This window comes from Fundulus heteroclitus, chromosome 1, assembly GCF_011125445.2.
Source record: "Fundulus heteroclitus isolate FHET01 chromosome 1, MU-UCD_Fhet_4.1, whole genome shotgun sequence".
NCBI lineage: Eukaryota > Metazoa > Chordata > Actinopteri > Cyprinodontiformes > Fundulidae > Fundulus > Fundulus heteroclitus.
The window spans coordinates 38638143-38652104 of NC_046361.1; the positions used below are offsets into that span (position 1 = coordinate 38638143).

Here is a 13962-nt window from a genome sequence, read left to right on the forward strand (position 1 = left end):
AATAACACATGTTGTTAGCAACATAATAACAGGCACGAGCATGTATGTTGCTCTTAGTTTAAAAGCACTTCGCTCTCAGACTGCAGGTCTGCTGGTGGTTCCTAGAGTCTCTAAAAGTAGAATGGGAGGCAGATCCTTTAGCTATCAGGCTTCTCTCCTGTGGAACCAACTCCCAGTTTTGGTCCGTGAGGCAGACACCCCGTCTACTTTTAAGAATAATCTTAAAACTTTCCTTTGTGACAAAGCTTCTAGTTAGAGTGGCTCATGTTACCCTGAGCTACCTCTATAGTTATGCTGCTATAGGCTTACGCTGCTGGAGGACATCAGGGTCTATTTCTCTCACTCTGCTGAGTTCTCCTACTGTTCTCCAATTTGTATTGCTTGTTGTTATTTCATCTTTTACCTTTTTGTTCTCTGTCTTTTTTCTCTTCATAGAAGGTACACCTGGTCTGGTGTTCTGTTAGCTGTGACATCATCCAGGGGAGGCAGATCATCCTCTATTACCATCTAACAGAAAGTACTCCTGGGTCAATGTGAACTTCTGTGCTTTCTGTGTCTCTGCTCTGTCTTCTCTAACCCTCAGCTGGTCGAGGCAGATGAGCGTTCACACTGAGCCTGGTTCTGGTTCTGCTGGAGGTTTTCCTCCCTGTTAAAGGGGAGTTTTCCTCTCCACTGTCAATTCATGCTTGCTCCGATATATTTTGAGTACACTTTCTCCTAAAGATGGTCCATTTAAAAAAAAATACATTTTATTTGTTGAAATCTATAATTCTTGTAACTCACTTTGGGATGAAGATCTTTGTGATTTTTCTAATTTATGAGCATGAGCTAAAATCACAAATGCATGGGAAAAACAAACATTCAAAAGAAGTTGTTTTAATAAAATAAGAATTATCATATTTCTGCTTCATATTCAAATCAGATGATTCATTTAATCTGAAACAGTTAAGAATTTTAAGAGTGAGAATAAGACTTGCCATAAGTTTTTTTTTAATTAATTAAGACTCATGATGCTCCAGCTCAGGATAAGGCAGACTTAAAGAGACACTAAGGATGCAAAAACATCAATTTCAGGTAATTTTGCTTTCTATTTAGGAGCAAGTGAATAACAGAGAATGTATTAACACTCACACTTTTTGGTTGAAATTAATTGTATCTGTTTTTGCGATTCCAAGTTTTAATAAAAACAAACAATAAAATATGTGTCTCTTTATGCATCAACTGAAATCTATGAATACAGTGAAATCCTCCAGGTTACTGGACAAAGGTGTCTTTACACACAAAATCCAACTCGCAGTTGTTATAGTGCATCTCTTTCATTTTAGAGATTATTACTTTTACCAAATATTGTTGTTTCTTGCACAAACTAGCTATTAAGTGTTGGTGTTTTAGTTTCTGACTAGCCAATCTGCTGAAAGTTTTGTTTTTCAGTCACCAGTTAATTTGTTTTTGGTGCATCCTTGTCAGAAAAGGTCAAAACACCATTGTGTTTTTTTTTTTATTCAATGAAAATAATTCCTAATTGAATTCACTTTTGCGGGTTGAGAATTAACCACATTTAAGCCAATGATGCAGTTGATATAGCAGAGATAAGGTAAAAACTCATAATCTTGCTGCCAGATCCCTCGGCATTTATCAGAAAGCTCTCCCTGAACATTCTTCCATCTTTTACTAACACCAACTAAGCAGTTTGAGCCAAAAGGAAATGAGTGACAGACCCATCTTAATGCCTGAAGGCTTTGTGCTGGCTGAAATTAATTAGAAGATCTGTTGAAGGATCCACATGGAAGGGCCATTATTTAAAGGAGCAATAAACAAAATTTCAATATTTTATATAAAAACAACTAAAACATAATGATGTGAAGAACTAAAAGGTAATGTTTCAGACCGTGCGTTGTTCTCCAGTCTCTTGTTTACGTAGCCTGGCCGAACCATGCGTTACCATAATTTTCAGACTATAAGGCACACTTAAAATCCTTACATTTTCTCAAAAATTGTTATTGCGACTTATAATCCGGTGCACCTTGTATATGATTACCGTTGTGCTTACTGACCAATTTTATGTGGTATAATGCGCTCAAAAATCATTTAAAAAGTGTAAGGATGACTTTGGTTAGCAAAGAAGCTGCTCCGCTCAGTGGTTATTCAGAGCATTACGGTACACTGTGTCACTGCCTGACAGGACCCCTGAGCTGTCTAACAGACTGCCCGACTGTAAAGTCTAAACTAGAAGTGTATTCATGTAAGGCAGCTGGGAGTATGCGCTAGCAGCAATAAACCTAGCAAGTTAATCCAATATAAAAGTTACGTTAATTTTGGCTTTATGTTAGACACGATTAGCTCTCCCTCTCAGGAGAATGAAAACTGGGGACGTCTGATATTGTTAAGCGCAGAATCTCTGCCTGGGGGGTTGGGAAGGTGCATTTGTCAAAGCTCTACTACGTCGGGACAGTGGCAGGACCGGGTAAATACCTCTTGTTGCGCTAAACGTTTTTACTCCATCATGATACACTGAAATCGGGGACAGCTTTTGCCGGGTACAAGTCATCCAAAACGGGGTCTGTCCCTGGAAGTCGGGGACGTCTGATCAACCTACCAGAGGGGCGGAGGGATATTACACACTTGGGAAGAATATGTAATGTACCTTATAATCCGGTGCGCCTAATAATACAAAAAAAATACAGTGTGCATGTACGTGCATGTGAACAGCTGCCACTCAGGGCTTAGCCCCTCCCTGCCCTAAAATACTATTGTCAGCACAGTGTTGGAGCAACATGGTGAAGAGCACCCCCAGCATATCAAAATGTTATCCTTCTAACAGCATTATCAAGTTCTGAGTTACTTTTTCACTTGAAATGTTGCTCCAAAATGCTGATTTGCTGTGTTTTTGTTCTTTACAAATATGCGCTCAGAAGAGGACACGTGGGAAGGGAAAGGAGGGGCTGGGTTTTGTTTTGGTCTACAGACAGTATCGAGCACCACCTTCAAGGCTTATTGTTCCATTATGGTGTAAACAGTTAAATGAGTCTAAAAAGCCATCAGTGATGTGGTCTGTGAGAGAATCCAGCAAATGAAGCGTTCATTTGATTACCTCTCAACTGGCTGCTCTCTCCAGTCACTCAGGCTTCTCTGAACGTCTCTTCATGTCTAAATAAAACCCTGAGATAACACCTTTTGTAACTGGCAGCTGTGTTTAAATGTTCAAAATTACTGTTAAACTTTATGTCGACAGCTCCGCGTCTGAACTTCAGAAAACCTGAAACAAAAGATGAATTCTGTTGAAATGGTGAAGTGTGGCACAATATGTGAACAGCTACCATGTGATACTTTACCTTCGCCTTTCTCTGTGTGTGCATCTTTTCATTTGAGACTCCTTGAAAGTCTGAACGCTCGATTGATAACGGCACCTCTGTTCCTATACGGCCTCTTTTCCCTTCTCTTCTTATAGGTGCTTTGATCATCTTCTGCTGAGTAGATGCACCTGGGTCCTTCTCTGTACCTCCTACTCTTTGTATGTGTCTGTTGCAATGCATCACCCCACTCAAGCACTGAAATATTTCAGTGGAGGTCATAAATATTAATGGAAAGGTCTAGCAGTGGAACAGATTCAGCTTCGCACTTAATAAGCAGGGAGTGTGTGCGTTTGAAAGCTGCCTGTTTGCCTTATAGGGCTCTGTGTGTGTGTATGTGTGTGTGTATGTGTGTGTGTGATGATGAGTATTTATGTGTTTGTGATCTGATTGTGCTGGCGGGTTTTAAAATCGTTGCAAACTTGCTCTTTCAGCTCACAGATGGCAACGTTTCTCCTAAAGAGGCCCGGGTATTCAAAGAATTCAGCTCAGTTTCCATGGCAACATGTCTCAAAAGCCTTTCAAAATGACCTTAAATGGGCAAAATGTGAGATTAATCTGCAGACAAAGACGAGTGACCAGGATATGTCAACAGTAGACATGTGTAAACAGGGCTTTTAATCAGCTGTAGTGCTTTAAACAGAGCTGCTGGGATTACTGAACCTGAAATAGTGACGCATAGATCTTTGGCCTGGCACACTCCTAGAAAAAAAAAAAATCTAATTTCATATTATTATTCTTTTCGCCTTCCTGCAAACTTTCTTGGACACAAGACATGCGTTCAGACCTTTACAAGTCTAACAGCTCTTAAAGCAACAGCGGCCTATTACTGCCATTTGAACTATTTCCATGTCGAGGCACGTCTACAATGACAGGAAGAAACAGTGCAGCTGGGATATTTTCTGGAAGCAGCCGAGGAACATCTCTACCTACATGTTGAGCGTTGTGTGAGTGTAGAGGACGATACAAAACTGCCAGCCATTTGTCACAGTTACCGCTGGAGTCCCTCAACTAGAAAACGGTGGACTGGTCCTTACAGGTTGAAGGTCAGTCTCTATCCTACCTGAAAGACTTTATGTAAGGCACTCTGTGTCTCCCTTGTCCTGTTTAAGGAGCGCTCCATGAACAAAGATGGATTGATTAATGGAAGCAACCGTGTCGTGTTCATGAGCTACGTTGGGATGGAGAGGGATTTGGTTAGACGGACAGGAGCCTCGTTTTCAGTAACGCGAACACTCCTGCCTGGTGGAGCTCTCCGTTTACAGTTTCGTCCATATCTGAGGAGGCTGGGGTCAGCCTTAGAGACAGGCTTCACCACTTTTACCGTAGGAGAAGACGGAAAGCAGTAGGACTGGACATCTGATAGGGATGTTTCCTGAGTGCCTCTCTTTGGAAGGTATCCTGGCATGTCGTACTGAGAAGAAATGCTTGGGTAGATCCATGATTTTCTGTAGGACCCAAATATCCCTTCTGGTCTGGGAACACCTTGGGATACTCTGGGAGGAGCCAAGAGCAGCTGTAACATCAAAGAGGACTTTTCTCCTGGCTGAAAAAAAACACAGAATAAACAAACAAAAATCAGTAAAATCGGAAATCAATTGTTATCTATAGGCTGGAAGGTATGTTGCATGAAACCTTTAACAGGCTGCTTTATCAGGATTATATTAATCAGTGGATTACCAGCACCAGTGGGAGAGTTTGTTCTGTGTGTTTTATTAAAATGAACATGGTGACAGTGATGCATTATTTTACATTTTATGCTAGGGCTGGACTATAATTCAATAACGATATATATCGATTGATAGACGTATATTGACGATAGAAAACAAGGGTCACTAACAGTTTTTCTTCCTTTAGCATTCTAGCCATTTAGGTTATTATTACAGTCATTACATCCTCCCAACCAATCACAACGCAGACCCAGGAACGCTCCGCCACCAAGCTCCGCCCCCTTGAAAGAGTTCAGAGAGCACGCATTCTTTTTCGTTTTTTAAAAAACTTGTAGTTTTGGTAAAAAGTTGGTTGAATAAATGCTTGAGTTTGAATTCAGTGTTTATGTTTTCTGTATCTACTGATAGGTTGCTAAGCAACAACATATGTTTAGAATTTGGTGCTAATTACTGATATCGATCAATATGATTTCTATTTTATCGATATGCTTTTTTTCTATATCATCCAGCCCTATTTTATCTACTAATTAAACTTAAAAATTGTGTCATACATTCATTCCCCCTGAGCTAATAATTTGTGGAACCCACTTAGAAAAATCAAGATGTCCTGTACATAAACAGCAGTTGTTCTGTTGTTAGATTCTTCCATCCGATCTGCGTATCGCTGCAGCTCCAGGGGCTCCAAGTTACCAGGGGCCTTGAGACTGTTTCTCTAATCAGTGCTCTACTTGACCAGCCTGTCAGTCAGCTGTACGGTCATATATGGGAAGCTTTGTAGCTGTGCCGTGTTCTTTCCATTGTTCAGGCTGTGGGTTGAACGGAGCTCTGTGAGATCCCAGAGCTGTTTTATAACCCAGCGCTGCTTTAAACTATCCCACAGCTCTACCCCTTGGCTGTCTGCTGTGTTCCTCGTCTTTCTGATGTTGAAGGCTTCGCTGATGTTCTCTAACAAACCTATGAGACTTTCATTGAATAATAATGATAATGATGAAGTTACCCTGGATTTTATTGAGGGGCGCCTTGGTGAAGGGTCTTTAATGCAAGGGCAGAACGCACCTCACTGATTTTTAGTTTTATAGCATTGGGAAGCAATGTGTGTTTCTTTCTTTCTCTTGAGTCAACCTGTCACAGAAAATTCAGTTCAATTTAATTTTATTTATATAGCGGCAGTTCATGATACACGTCATCTCAAGGCTCTTTCCAATTCAGATTCCATCAGATCCTCCAGGTTGGTCAGAAAGTTTCCTCTCTAAGGAAACCCAGCAGGTTGCATCAAGTCTCTCCAAGCAGCATTCACTCCTCCTGAAAGAGCGTAGAGCCACAGTGGACAGTCGTCTGCATTGTTGATGGCTTTGCAGCAATCACTCATACTGAGCATGCATGAAGCGACAGTGGAGAGGAAAACTCCCCTTCAACAGGGAGGAGAACCTCCATCAGAACCAGGCTCAGTGTGAACGCTCATCTGCCTCGACCCACTGGGGCTTAGAGAAGACAGAGCAGAGACACAGAAAGCACAGAAGCACACATTGACCCAGGAGTACTTTCTATGTTAGATGGTAATAGCGGGTAATCTGTCTTCCCTGGATGATGTCACAGCTAACAGAATGCCAGACCAGGTGTACCTTCTATGAAGAGAAAATGACAGAGAACAAAAAGTTAAAAGCTTAAATAACAACAAATAGTACAAACTGGAGAGCAGTAGGAGAACTCAGCAGAGAGAGAGAAATAGACCCTGCTGTCCTCCAGCAGCCTAAGCCTATAGCAGCATAACTATAGAGATAGCTCAGGGTAACATGAGCCACTCTAACTAGAAGCTTTGTCAAAAAGGAAAGTTTTAAGATTATTCTTAAAAGTAGACAGGGTGTCTGCCTCACGGACCAAAACTGGGAGTTGGTTCCACAGGAGAGGAGCCTGATAGCTAAAGGATCTGCCTCCCATTCTACTTTTAGAGACTCTAGGAACCACCAGCAGACCTGCAGTCTGAGGACGAAGTGCTCTGTTAGGAACATACGGGGTAATCAGAGCTCTGATATATGATGGAGCTTGATTATTAAGGGCTTTATACGTTAGAAGGAGAATTTTAAATTCTATTCTTGATTTAACAGGAAGCCAATGAAGGGAAGCTAAAATTGGAGAAATATGATCCCTCTTGTTGATTTTCATCAGAACTCTTGCTGCAGCATTTTGGATCAGCTGAAGACTTTGAACTGCACTTTGTGGACTTCCAGATAGTAAAGAATTACAATAGTCCAGCCTTGAAGTAACAAATACATGCCACCACTCGTCGAGTAACGGAAATCGGACCCATCAGCTTTCACCCTGTTATTAAACAAGGTGCTTGTTTCTTCCACATGGATTGCAGATGTTGTTGAAAGGCCAAAGGTCCACTTGGCCTCTCACGTTTTCTAACTTGTCAAACCAACATCCCTCTGCCTCATCCGGTTTCCTTGTGAACTTTTATAGAAGTGATAATCTTTTCCAGAAGCCATGCCTCCCCTGTTGCTGAAGGCTGCGTGTCGCTCCAGCAGCGCTAAAGGGTACTCGTACGCTGTGATTATGTCCTGAGAGCCTCTCTCAGCTCCTCTTCTGCTCCCCAGTTCTCTCATTTACCACTTTCCTAATCCAGCCCTAAAAGCCCATTCATCTCCTGCCAGAATACTTTTGTTAATTCTCTGTTATCGTTTTTTGAATGAGAACATGTTTTCATTGTGTTATAAAGAAATTAAAGCGAAGACGTAACATTTTGAAAGTCGTGGGAAAACAAAGCTCAATTTGTGCAAAAGCTATTTTTTGCTGGTAAATTAAGAAATACGTTTCAGCTCCCTGGGAAATGAGAGGTCCAGTAGTCAGATATTGATCCAGCGTGGGGCCCGGAGCTACAGCATAATCCTATCATCACTTTTATTAGTCTACTCTACAGCTGAGCTAGATCTGCAATAAGAACTCACTCTCCCCTCCAGCATTGGCTTCCCTTTATCTCATTTGCTCCATTGTTGCTGGTTCTGTTTTCTGCTCAGCTGTCTGCTCCCTTTTCCTCCCTTCTGCTTTTGCTTCGTCTCTCTTCAGTTTTAGCTTCTTGACGTCGTCCTTTTCACAGTTTTAATCTTATCACTTCATTCCCTCTCTCTGATGCTCTTATTCTCCAACTTCAAATCATACTTAATTCATTCTCTTGTTTTATGCTTTATTTAGATTACTCAGAGACTAATTAGAATCCATGTTAATTAATCTGATGTACTTTTTTACTCTTCTATAATTTAACTTTTCTGCTCATTTTTCCTCTATACTGTATTTATTTATTTTTTTACCATTTTAGTTATTGTTAAGCTTCTCTGGATTGTTTCTCTGACTGTTAGTGCTTGTTTGACAGCTCTGTGATAGCGCCCACTTACATTAAAGCATAATACAGGGTCATTCTGTGTAACTTTGGCCCTCCTCTTCCTCCTGTCGCCTGTAAACAAACAAGGAGGCGGGCCGAGCAGCTGGAGGGAAAGGCACTGCAGGGCGCTCTGTGTAATTGGGGTCAAAAGCTTTGCCCAAGGACACCGTGACAGTAAGGAGGCTATAATCAACAGCCACCCTGCTGTCACTGAAAGATGCTCTGACTAATCCAACCAGGAAATTTGTAGAACATGAGTCAAAGTGGGGTTGCTGATAGCACATCTGAGTCAGTCCTGCTGTCTGGAAAGAATCCTAATGTAACGTGCTGAGAGACTGAGATCCAATAAATCCAACCGTTCTTAATGGGTTTATTAATTTGGCCAGTAGAATTTATCAGTAAATGTACCTGTGGGTTTTCCTAATTTTACATCTATATTTTGCTCATGACACACAGGTAGAAAGATGTCTCAGGGAAATGTACATGAGGAATGCAATGCCATGCAAAATGATTCATAGACTGTAAATTATTGTCAACTACAAACTATAGGGTATTTTATTAAAATCTGAAAAGTGTGGTCTGAACTTGTATTTATTTTATTTTACTTTGATGCACCTTAATACAATTCAGGACAACCAGATGCATAACGAGGTTGGCCAATAATTAATCAAGCCCCAGTAGAGTGTGAACGTCTCACCACAGGTGAGTAGCCAAGTCAGGTGAGCCTCAAACAGAGCAGAGATGTTGGACAACTTTTACTGATTTGTGAAGTGCCGTGCACTTCACAAGTCAGTGGACAGCAGAGAGGAAAGCTCCCCTTTAAACCTCCATCAGAACCAGAACCGGGCTCAGTGCTAATGGCCATCCACCATAACTGACTGGGGGTTTGAGAAGACAGTGCAGAGGCACAAAAAGAACACTAGAACCTCTTTCCCTGTACGCATCTCCACTGCACTCTCGGCCAGCACTCCCCACTGCATCCATGGAGGAGTGGTGGCCCAGTGGTTAGAGCAGCGCACTTGCGCTCTGAGAAGGATGCAAGTACCCACTTCGATCCCAACTGCCTGCACTCTGGGTCCCTGAGCAAGACCCTCAACCCCAGATTGCTCCCAGGGTGCCCCACAGTGGCAGCCCACTGCTACCCAACGGGGATAGGTTAAATGCAGAGAAATGGGGGAGGGTTGGCCGAGTGGTTAGAGCAGCGCGCTTGCACTCAGAGAAGGATGCAAGTACCCAGTTTGATCCCCAGGGCCAGCATCTGGGTCCCTGAGCAAGACCCTTAACCCCAGATTGCTCCACGGGCGCTGCACATGGCAGCCCACTGCTACCCTATGGGATGGGTTAAAAGCAGAGAACACATTTCGTTGCTTTGTACTTGTGACAGTCCAATGACAATAGAGTTGAATTCTATTCTGTTCCTCCAATCCTTAAATACCTTCACCGGTTGAATATTGCGTATATTACAAGAATCTCCTCTTCACTTTCAAAGCTCTCAGTGGTTTGGCACCTCCTCACCTCACTGAATTTATTTGTTATCACACATCCTCCTGAAAGCTTCAATCTTCCTAATGGTCTTGTTACACCTTCTGTCCACTTGTCTACCATCTCCCACACAGCTGCCATCACTGAAAGTCTCCCCCAAAACACATTTATGACTCTGAGTCTCCGTCCTCATTCACGTCTCATCTCAAAACCCACTTTCTGAAACTTGTTTAGTCTGTATAATCTCATTATCTATCATATCACAATGAAATCGGCTCATATTATTCTATGGTGTACCTATTTTACTGTTCTTGTATCTTTTTCTTGTTTGGTCATCATGCCTGAGTTAAAATAAAATGTATTATTATTATTATTATTATTATTATTATTATTATTAGTAGTAGTAGTAGTAGTAGTATTTTACAAGAAAGAAGAGGAAAAAACGTCTCTAGACGTACAAAGCATGTAGAAACACACCCCAATGGAGTGCAGCTGTAATTCCAGAAATTGTTCTAAATGCATAGGTAGAAGACAGCTGGACTTCACTTGAAGTTAACAGAAGTGAAGATGCCTTTTGGACGAGGGGTGAAAAGTCTTCCAGAGTCAAGGGTAACAGTCCAGTTGTCTTCTATCTAAGTACTTAGGACTGTCATGTCTGGGGTGACTGAGAAACTACACCAACAGAAAAAGTTGATTCTACAAAGGTTTTACTGAGGGGTCTGAATACAAGATGCACACCATGCTTTGAAAGTTTTAGGAGAGCTATGCACATTTCTTCAAGTTTATGATTTTACTGTGGCAAATGGGAAACGGTTTGAGGGGTTTGTGTACCCCTTTCAACACATCATAGAGCTGAATAATAAATGTAGAAAAAAATTGGCAATTTTCCAGAGGAAGAGCAAGGAACGTTTTGGATGAGAGAGAATTTATGCAGATGCAGGAATCTGAAGCGGTGTGGGTCAGCGGCCAATCCAGCAGCAGGCCTGAAACATCCCTGACATGATGCTAATGGGATATTTCTGCATAGCTACAGTGTGAAGATTCAATTCAATTCAATTCAATTTTATTTATATAGCGCCAAATCATGAAACATGTCATCTCAAGGCACTTTACAAAGTCAAGTTCAATCATATTATACAGATTGGGTCAGATTATACAGATTGGTCAAAAATGTCCTATATAAGGAAACCAGTTGATTGCATCAAAGTCCCGACAAGCAGCATTCACTCCTGGGGAACCGTAGAGCCACAGGAAGAGTCATCTGCATTGTACATGGCTTTGCTGCAATCCCTCATACTGAGCAAGCATGAAGCGACAGTGGGAAGAAAAACCACCCATTAACGGGAAAAAAAAAAACCTCCGGCAGAACCGGGCTCAGTATGAACGGTCATCTGCCTCGACCGACTGGGGTTACAGAAGACAGAACAGAGACACAACAAGAGAAACAAAAAGCACAGAAGCACACATTGATCTAGTAATCTGTTCTACATTAGATGGTAGTAGCGGGTAAAACGTCTTCTCTGGATGATGTCACAGTTAACAGAACGCCAGACCAGGTGTACCTACTATGAAGAGAAAAGAGAGAGAACAGAAAGTTAAAGCAGAAATGACAACACATAATGCATAATTGAAGAACAGTAGAACTCAATATGGTGAGAAAATTAGATCCTGATATACTCCAGTAACCTAAGCCTATAGCAGTAAAACTATAAAGGTAGCTGAGAGTAACATGAGTCACTAGTTATAATTTTTGTCAAAAAGAAAAGTTTTAAGCCTAGTCTTAAAAGTAGACAGGGTGTCTGCCTCACGGACCAAAACTGGGAGTTGGTTCCACAGGAGAGGAGCCTGATAGCTAAAGGATCTGCCTCCCATTCTACTTTTAGAGACTCTAGGAACCACCAGCAGACCTGCGGTCTGAGAGCGAAGTGCTCTGTTAGGAACATACGGGGTAATCAGAGCTCTGATATATGATGGAGTTTGATTATGAAGGGCTTTATACGTTAGAAGAAGAATTTTAAATTCTATTCTTGATTTAACAGGAAGCCAATGAAGGGAAGCTAAAATTGGAGAAATATGATCCCTCTTGTTGATTTTCATCAGAACTCTTGCTGCAGCATTTTGGATCAGCTGAAGGCTTTGAACTGCATTTTGTGGAATTCCTGATAGTAAAGAATTACAATAGTCCAGCCTTGAAGTAACAAATGCATGGACCAGTTTTTCAGCATCACTCCTGGACAGAATGTTTCTAATTTTGGCGATATTCCGGAGGTGAAAAAAGGAAACTCTGGAAACCTGTTTAATATGGGATTTAAATGACATGTCTTGGTCAAAAATAACACCAAGATTTTTTACTTTATTACCAGAGGCCAGGTTAATGCCACCCAGATTAAGTGATTGGTTAAGAAGTTTATTTTTTGAGGACTCTGGCCCAAAGATTAAAACTTCGGTCTTGTCAGAATTTAGATGCAGGAAATTTAAAGTCATCCAGCTTTTGATGTCATCAAGACATGACTGCAGTCGAAGTAATTGATTGGATTCATCAGGATTTATGGATAAATATAGCTGAGTATCATCAGCATAACAGTGGAAATTAATCCCATGCTGTCTGATAATTTTGCCTATCGGAAGCATATATATAGTAAAGAGAATTGGTCCAAGGACTGAACCCTGTGGTACTCCACAGGTGACCCTAGAGTTTGAGGAAGATTTATTATTAACATGAACAAATTGGAATCTGTCTGACAGATAAGATTTAAACCAGCCTAATGCTTTCCCCTTAATCCCTACAGTATGTTCAAGTCTTTGTAGGAGAATATTGTGATCAACTGTATCAAACGCAGCACTGAGATCTAACAGGACAAGTATAGACACAAGTCCATTATCTGAGGCCATGAGAATATCATTAGTGACCTTCACCAGAGCTGTTTCAGTGCTATGATGAGCTCTGAAGCCTGACTGAAACTCCTCAAGTAGGTCATTACTTTGTAAATGTTCACAAAGTTGATTAGCAACTACTTTCTCAAGAATTTTTGATAAGAAAAGAAGATTAGATATAGGTCTGTAATTTACTAACTCATCTTGATCAAGAGAAGGTTTCTTAAGTAAAGGTTTAATAACAGCTACTTTCAAAACCTGTGGTACATATCCATTTACTAAGGATAGATTAATCATGTCTAAAATAGTGCCACTGATCAAAGGGAATATGTCCTTAAACAACTTGGTTGGGATTGGGTCTAACATACAGGTAGAAGGTTTAGATGAAGCTAAAATTTTAGATAGCTCAGAAAGCTCTACTGCTTCTAAACAGTTCAAACACTGCGCAGATTCTAAAGATTCCTCCAATGCTGCCTCACTTACTGAGGACGAGGTAATCATGTTTGGGAGGATGCCAATTATTTTATTTTTAATGGCATCAATTTTATTTATGAAGAATCCCATAAAATCATTACTACTGAGAGCTAAGGGAATGGATGGATCAACAGAGCTGTGGCTCTGGGTAAGTTTGGCAACTGTACTAAAGAGAAATCTAGGATTATTTTTATTCTCTTCAATTAATGATGAAAAATATGCTGCTCTAACTCTGCGGAGGGTCTTGTTATACAACAATAGTCTGTCCCTCCAGATTAAGTAGGATTCCTCTTGGTGTGTAGAGCGCCATTTTCTCTCCAATTTCCTAACATTGCGCTTCAAGGAACGCAGCTCTGAATTAAACCAAGGAGCCAGCTTCCTGTGAATAATCACCTTCTTTTTCAAGGGAGCTACATTGTCTAATGCAGAACGCAATGAGGAAGTCACATTGTTAGCAAAGGTATCGATTTGTGAATGGGAAGAAACAGCAATGCTGCCATCTACAGGGCATTTCTGCAATACTGAGGATATTAAGAAGGGGACAGACTCTTTAAGTTTTGATACAGCATTATCCGATAAAAATCTACTATAATGGAACCCTCTTTTGGGGGTGGAGAATTCAGTTAGATTAAACTCAAATGTTATTAAAAAATGATCAGACAGGACAGGGTTGTGAGGAAATACTGTTAATTCTTCACAATCAATGCCATATGTCAGCACAAGGTCTAAAGTA

General features: G+C 41.0%; 1 protein-coding gene across 1 annotated transcript in view; it reads left to right on the forward strand.

The window, feature by feature from the left end:
- oprl1 (opiate receptor-like 1) overlaps positions 1-13962 on the forward strand; it is a 154668-nt gene that overhangs the window by 123467 nt on the left and 17239 nt on the right. The gene's annotated exons all lie outside the window — the stretch shown is intronic.